The following is an 8,600-nucleotide window of genomic DNA, read 5'->3' as shown; positions in this document are numbered from 1 at the left end:
ATTACATTTATTGATTTTCAGTTGTTAAATGAACCTTGCACTTCAGGGATAAATCTGCTTAGTCATCATGGATTATGCTTTTGATGTAGTGCATGATTAGATTTTCTAATATTTTGTTATTTTCATGAGGGGTCTTGGTCTGCAGTTTGATTTTGTTTTACTTGTAATATCATTGTCAGGTTTTTGTAACCGTTACGCCTGGCTTATAAGATAAGGACGTAGTGTTCCTTCTCTATATTGCTAAAAACATTTTGTAATATTGTTATTATTCTTTCCGTACATGTTTGGTAGAATTCAATGCTGAAACCATCTGGGACCAGAATTTTCTTTTCGGAAAATTTTCTGATGGTGAATTAAATGTCTTTAACAGATATGAGGCTTTTCAGACTTTCTATTTCTTACTCTGTTAGTTTGGGTAAGTTTTGTGTTCCAAGGAATTTGTCAATTTTACCTAACTTGTCACGTTTATTGTCATAACATTTTTCATAAGTTGTCATGTTATTCTGTAACGAGTGTAGAATTAGTAATGATATCCAATCTTTCCTTGTTGATATTAGTAGTGTTTAGTAGTAATAGTTAACATTTATTTTGTGCCAAGACCTTTCCAAAGTATTATTCTCTAACAGTAAAAGTAAATAATTATTGGACGATTATTAAGTGTAAAGCACTGTTCTAAGCACTCTTATCATCAGCAGTACTCTGAGTTTGTTGCTATCATTATCCCAACTTTACAGATGAGGACATCGAAGCACCAATATGCTCAAGGCCTCACGGCTGGTAGACACACAGCTAGGATCTGAACTCGTGCTGATTGGCCCAGAACAGGCGCTTTTAAGCACTTCCCTACAAGCTTCTGCGTGTCCTTATTTAGTCTTCACAACAACTTTAGGATCAAACACTGTTTGCATCGGTTTTACAGATGAGGGTATTGTCTTTCAATTAACTTGGGTTAAATAACTTGCAATGAGTCAAAATGTAGTGATCTCTGAAGATAGACTTAAACCTAAGTGTGACATCCAAACCTTTGCTATGTGCGGTTTGTGTCCATTATGCAGCAAGGTGGTAAAGGAAGGGAAGGTAATGGTAGCATACTATGCCATGATCTCCTGAAGACACAGTCCCACATCTGACACTTCTCAGCTCTACTTTACTCTCGCTGGGTCTCCTGTCACACAGTTTTTCTTCTTGCTATTGCAATACGGCCACCAGCGGATCAATGCTTAAGGACTGTTTTTCCCTTCCCAGAAGTTCTAAAAATCCTAAGGTCAAACCTTGTTGGTTCTTTTGGGTTCAGGTCTATCTATTAAACAATCACTCTCTTAAACAAATGTGATATTGATTGAGAAGGCCTGGGCTCTAAGCTCACTCCTGGAGGATGTGAGAAAGTTTATGTCGGATTTAGAATGAGGGGTGAGCAGCCCCCTACCTCCTTTCCTACTGGAGGTAACCATTCTCTAGTTGTCATATTTCTGCATAGATACACCTATCTGCATCCCTGAACAATATGCTGGGCCTTTGCGTGGTTTTGAATTTTATATAAATGGAATCAAATAGCAGACAATATTTTAACTGACTTCTTTAGCTCAATGTTATACTTGTGAGATTCATGCAGTCTTGATTGAGTTGTGGTTTATTCACTGTCATTGATGTATTATATTTCAAATAGCCCGCACTTTATTTATCCACTATGGTGTAGGTGGGACTTTTTTTTTGTAGTTTCCAGTCTGAGGCAACTTTAAAAAACAAAAGTGTGGTGATCACATTCCTATATCCTATATGAAAAACATTCTCTAGAACATATACTTAGAACTGTGTTTCTGGGTCATAGATATGCATGTTTTTACGTTTAGAAGATAAGGCCAGACTGTTGTCTAAAGTATTTGTATCATTGTAACTTCCTACTAGAAATGTCTAAGAATTCCTGTTGCTTTACAGTTTCACTCAATATTGTCAGATCTTTTAAAAAGTTTTTGTCAATCTGTTGACATATAATTGTATCCATTTATCATTGTCCTTGATATTTCTCAGATTAATGAAGTTAAGCACCTTATCACATGTTTATTAACCGTGTGAATTTTTTCTGAAGTACCTCTTTACTCTTTTGCACATTTTTGTTGGGTTTTATGTCTTTCTCATCTACATACTGCCCCTTTCCTCTCTCTTTACAGATTTAAGTAATTTTTATGTATTATGATACTAATTCATTGATGCTTAAATAATATAAATTATAGGTAGTCTTTCTTGGATATTGCTTAAATAATTATTTTCTATCTTTAAGTAAGGAAATTATTTTTCTATGTTCTTAGTTTTATAATTTTTCCTTTTTACAGTTGATTTTAATCAACCTGGAGTTGACTTTTTGTAAGGTTAGAGTCAACCTTCACTTTTACCGTATGTTAATACAATTATCCCATGACTATTTATTGATATCAATTATTGAAATGTTTATTGAAAGAGTTTCCACTGCCTTGCATGGTTATGTCTCTCATAAACCAAGCATCCATAAAAGAAGGATCTCTTTCTGCTTCTGCACTTTCCATTCTGTCCATTGGTCTTTATGAATATCATCCAGTACTACACCATATTACTTACCGTAGCTTAATAATTAAGGTAATCATATAATTTATTTTCCAAACTGGGGCAGTTATGAGAGTGAAAGAAGTCACCCAAAAATAAAATTACATGAATTTTAGAAACAATTATTTATTCATGTGTAACTTAATTTTGTTATGTTGGTGAACCTATGGAAAGTTCTATTCAAAATGTTTTTTAAAAATAAAATCACTTCTGAAAACTAAGATGACATGTTTATATAATGTATACATTCTCTTAACCTGTTCCAGCTCCTATAAAAAAAATACATAGACCGAGTGGCTTATAAACAACAAAAATTTATTTCTCACAGTTCTAGAGTCTAGGAAGTCCAAGCTCAGGGCACCAGCAGATTCAGAGTCTGGTGAGGGCCCACTTCCTGGCTCATAGATGGTGCCTTCTCACTGTGCCCTCACATAGTGGAAGATATGAGAGAGCCCTCTGGGTCTCTTTTATAAGGGCATTAATCCCATCGTGAGGACTGCACCCGCTTTGCTTAAGCACCACTCAAAGGCCCCACCTTCTAATACCATGGCATTGGAGATTAGGTTTCAGCATGTGAATGTTAGGGGAAGCACAAACCTTCAGGGTATAGCAACATTATACATGTTAAAGTAGATATTTAAAATCTTTCATGGACTCAGCATTAAAAGATAACAAAAACAGAATAATTAATCTGGGTAATATCCGCAAAATCATTTCTTATCTACATCTATTTGTAATAGCCTGTCACTGGTACTTTTCAGAAATAAAGTTATTTTTTTCAATCTGATTTTATCACTTATAATTGGTTATAAAATTTACTGTAATCTTCAAAATTTTAATTTATCATTAATAATTTTATATTTGTTGAGAGTTTTATTGATTTTTCTCTGTATACCCTAATATTTTTGAGAGAATGCTCCTTTCATGTATATATTTTTTTTGATATTTATGAAATATTAAATGTGTAATTATTTTACCAAAATATTTTCCAGGTACTGTCTTTTAGCCTCTATTCAGATCATTATTCTTTGAAAAAAACTTTTCACAAGAAAAAATTTCTTTAAATCAGTCAATTCTATTTATGACTCTTTTGAGTGTTTTACCAAATTTATATGCTGGAAAATCATAGGCCTTCTCTGTTTCATTCTGTCCCAGTCAGAGCATAAATTTATCCAATTAAAATAGGAACTTCATCAAAAATTCTTCTCACAATCCAAGATATTCCAAATCACACTTATAGAAGTTCGAAATTAAATTCTGTACACCATCTGAGCTCTCACTCTTTGATTTGTTCACTTCCTCCCTTGCTTTTGTCAGGATAATGTTCAGTGTCTTCTTGCTTGCAAGGTCTATTTTCAATAATTACAGTTCACCCAGTTATTCAAAAGCTGAAGTTTCTATTCACTGAATACTTGGATGAAAGATTTCCAACCAATTTTGAACAAATTGGGACCAATTTTTTAAGAACTCATTTACAAAATAATTCAGTAATACATTATAGGTTTGATTTCGCCACATCATTTCTGAACTTTGATAGTTTTGATTTGTTGTTTCAAAGCTTTGATTGTTTCCTTCATCTTCTAGATCAATATGAAATATTAAACTACAATTCTATCCACTTTGTGGCCACATTTTTCTGATGTGTTTCCACTATCTGTCAAAATGTTAATAAGATTATTTTTATCTTTCTCCTTGTAATTCTCCTAGTAACACTTATATGGATCAAAATATCTTTTCTTTTTGTCATCCCATTGCATGAGATGATGGGATGGGGTTGGATTAGGGAGCTTTTCTCTGGTTCCAGGCTGGCTTGTGGGCTCCTCACTCTGTTATTTTCCTGAGGGATTCAAAATATGGCCTCACCTCTCTGAGGTAGCTGTTCCTCGGTCTCTCGAAATGAGATCTCTCTCAGGGTGATTTCCTTTCTTCTGCCTCATCGCTGGGCTCTTGCCTCATGCTTTCTCTTGCTTCCCAGTACTTCTTGCACCTGCTTCTGGGTGTCTCCCCTTCCGGCCATCTCAACCTTCTCTCACTCTCACCTCCAGTGTTCCTTCTCTGCTCGATTTGGATCTTGTCTCTCAAGGATGAGCCTCTAGTCTTCTGGAGGAGAGTATTTGTAGATATTTCGGAGGCTCTCAGGAGCTCCTTCTGCCATGGCAGTGTTTGAAGCCCTGCCTCCTGGCTTCTTGTGCTTGCCAGCAACTTGGAGGCCGTGAGGGTTTCCAGTCGTGCCTGTGACTCTTAGCCCTCCCAGGCTTCCAAACTCAAGAATGGCTCTCCTCTTTGGAGGCAAGTAGAGGTTGACAGTACATTGGTGTCTGCAGGGTTTATAGGTTGTGGATTAGTCCTTTTCACATCCGGCCATTCCCACCCCACCAATACTGATTTGTACTGGTTTGACCTCATCCAAACATTTCCTAGGGTCTTTGGAGACTTTTTGTCATCTAGTTTGGTGGAATATGCCATCATCATTTTTCCTTTCACTATCCTAATTTATTTATTTGTTTTTTCAGCAAGAATAGTTTGGATATTAAAGAATTATGCTGCCAAAATGATCACATCACTTTACTTACCAGTGAATTTTAATTAAATGACATAAAGTAAAAGTTCCACTTTGCCTTTCAATCCCATCCCCCAGAGATAACAACTATTAAGCTTTGACTGGATTTTTTCATATTTTTATTAAACTTAAACAGATTCATACTAGTTCCTATGGGCTGAATTGTGTCACTTCAAACCACATGTTGAAGACATAACTAACAAAGTGATGGTTGTAGGAGGTGGGGCTTTTGGGAATTAAATAGGGTTAGGATGAGGTCCTGATGGGGGGCGTCCTCAGGATGACATTAATGACCTTCTAACAAGAAACTCCGGAGAACTTGCTTCTTCTCTTTTTCTCTACCATGTGAGGACAGAGAGGGAAGGCCATCGTCTACAAGCCAGGAAGAGAACTCTCGATGGAAAACTGAATCAACATGTTGATCTTGGACGTTCGAACCTCCAGAACTGTGAGAAATAAATTCCTGTTGTTTAAGTCACCCAGTCTATGATGTTTTGTTGTGGCAGCCCGAGCTGACTAATACATCAGTGCACTCATGTTCTTATTCTGTTCAATCACAGACATGCCCTTTTTTTACAAAAAAAATCTATTTTTTTAAATGTAGATTTTTGGAGATTACTAATGGATATGAGAATTTTTAATTTTAATTAATACTGTTAACTTACTTTGCAAAACAATTGTATCAACTGACTTTCGAATTAATAGTGAGTTTACTAAGAATGACTTCACTTCATACATTGCCTCTAGTGCTGAATTCAATTAATCAGAGATATACAATGCCAATAATTGTGTATTTAGATGCAGCCTGAAGGTATTATTTGAACTAGAATAGTAATATTGTGTCAAATATATAGTGTCATGTGTTCCGAACTTTTCTTCAACTTGTGTTGGTTCATCAGCTGTTATGTTTCTGACCCTTAGTAACTACTTCTAGTCCAGGAAGAAACGTGGGCAAAGGAAAAAAACCAAACCTCAGAATTCCAGTTAACTGGAAAAATAGATAAAATGTGTAAAATAGGTAGTAAAGCACATCTTGTGAATATTGAGACTTAGGACATATACCTTGGAGGGCAAGCATTGAAAATTTAGTAGGAAAAAATCAGGATGTTATGGTGTACAGGAAGGAAGAAGTGCCAAGATGAGGTTGACAGTAGCCTGTCTGACAACAGTGACAACTCTACTTTCAGGCTGTGATTGGAAAGTTGTAGACATATAATAGTTGGGACCTTGCATGGTTAGAAAAGCCAAATCGCCAGTTCTAAGCTAATTTAGAGAAAACACAGTCAAGGAGGGTAAACGTTTAGATGTATCCTAGAACCTGAGAGAATCCTGATTCTCAAGGCCGATCCTCAGCACCTCCTGTTGTTCATTTCTGCCAGACAAGGGGCCCTTTACCCTCATTGTCAAGATGGTGCTGGAATGTAGCTCAGGGTTGAGAGGAAGATCTATGCCCTTACCTCATTCCATCCGTTCAAATTACCTTGAGGCTTAAGCTAAATTAGAGTTCTCTAATTCAAGGGCCTGAATGTAGATGCTTAATGAATAAAGACATGAACATTCAAAGTCCAGATTCTAAATTCAGAGATAATATAACTGAGAAACATTTCCGGCTTTGGTCAGTATCCCATGGTCAGAAGCCCCTCATTCCCATAATGACCAGAAAAACACAAGCTTGTTTTTAATGTATATATTTGCTATTATGTAGTAGTTACTCTATATATTACAATGTGCATCTATTACTTCTACTTTTACAATTTTGGTCACAGAATTTCTGTTTGATTCAATTTTGGAGTTTCTGGTTCTCTGATAAAATTTTTCGTCATGTTATCTAATGTCTTTAACATGTCGATTAAACATTGTTTTAAATTCCATACCTTACACTCCACTTTTGGGATCTCTTGTAGATCTGTTTCTAATATTTGATTTTTCTCCTGAAATTCTGTTATAATATTTTCTGATATCCTTTGTCATTTTTTATTACATTTCAAATATTGGTATGAACCATTGTAGACATGATTTGAGACTCTGGCTGATGTTAGATTTCTCACAATGGGTTTGCTTTTGCACCAGGTAGGCAGTCAACGTAGGCACAGGGCCCCTCAATCTAATCAAAGATTGAGCTGCTTCAAATTTGGGCTTCAGACCCTATGAGGGCTTGCTTTTTTCTGGTCCTCTTTCTTATTTACAGTGTGTAAATGATTGAGGCTCCTATCTGTCTTGGGTAGATATCCCAAGATATCTACCAGGGTCTCTCTTTAGTAGATGCTGAATGACCTGCCCTACCTTCACTCCCAGTGATAAGAGAGCTGAAATCTTGCTCAGTCACTCAACCACTCAGTTGCTCCTTTCACTTTAGTTTTCAAGGCTCTCCCTTATTGCTTTTGAATTGACAAATTCCTGAAGATCAACTTGGAATGTTGGACTTACTGTATTTCATCATCACCGCCACACAGGTATATTTCATATTTTATTCAGCTTTCCTAGCTGTAAAAAGCTTATCCTGCAAAAATAGAAGTGGAAATCTTTCCTCATTTATTAAAAGAAATGCTAGTTCACTTCCCACAGTGCTGTTCTGGGCATGTTTGGGAGTGATTAGGCACATTGTTTGTATGAGCAGTCAGGCCTATTTACTTGTATATCCACACTTGCCAGGCCTTCAGAAGCCACATCTATTTCTGAGATTATAGCATATTGGTCAGAGATCTCAGACTTGGAGTCAGATGTGGGAAATAAATGGGAGAGTAGGTTATATTTTTTGAATAATTATTGTTTTTTCTGCTCGGTATCCACTTTCTTCTTGAAGTCATAGTACTTTGACTTTATTTGGGGAATCTCTCCTCAGCCCACATGGTTTTACCCCTGGATCCTTAAATATGAGACATTCTCCAGACTAAGTCCTTCAGCATGCTCCATCCTCTTGGCCATAGTAGTTGGTTCAAGGATGGTCTCCAAGATTGAGACATGTAGAGCAGGAGCAAGAAATCTCAAAAATTTAAGGGGACTTTCATTTAACCTTTTGAACTCCCAGAGGCCACAGTGTTGACTCTCAGAATGAAGCCAGCACAGTGGAAGGAAGAGCCCCAAAAACAGAGAGGCCAAGTCTTACTTACATTGGTTGACTGAATACAGATGCGTATGAAGCCAGCTCTGTTCTTAGACATTTGGTAATGAAAACCAATATGTTCCTTTTTCTTTTCTTAAGTTAGTTTTAGGTGGATTTTCTATGACTTGCAAATAAAACAGACCACACTGATGGAGGTGGTCTCTGTTTAGAGAGGGGGGAGAGCAGCTTATGTAGATGTGTATTTTGAAGGTATATGGATGGGAAGGAAGATATGTGGGTGTTTGGGAACAACAGTACACACTCTGATTTTCCTGGAGTGTTCGGCATTCATTCACCCTAGTCCCAAGGAAAAGCCTCACATTTTCATTTGCAGATCAACTAGTCTTACTTTCAGTGCAG

Source organism: Equus caballus, chromosome 17, assembly GCF_041296265.1.
Source record: "Equus caballus isolate H_3958 breed thoroughbred chromosome 17, TB-T2T, whole genome shotgun sequence".
Lineage (NCBI taxonomy): Eukaryota > Metazoa > Chordata > Mammalia > Perissodactyla > Equidae > Equus > Equus caballus.
Note: the sequence above shows the minus strand (reverse complement) of the source record.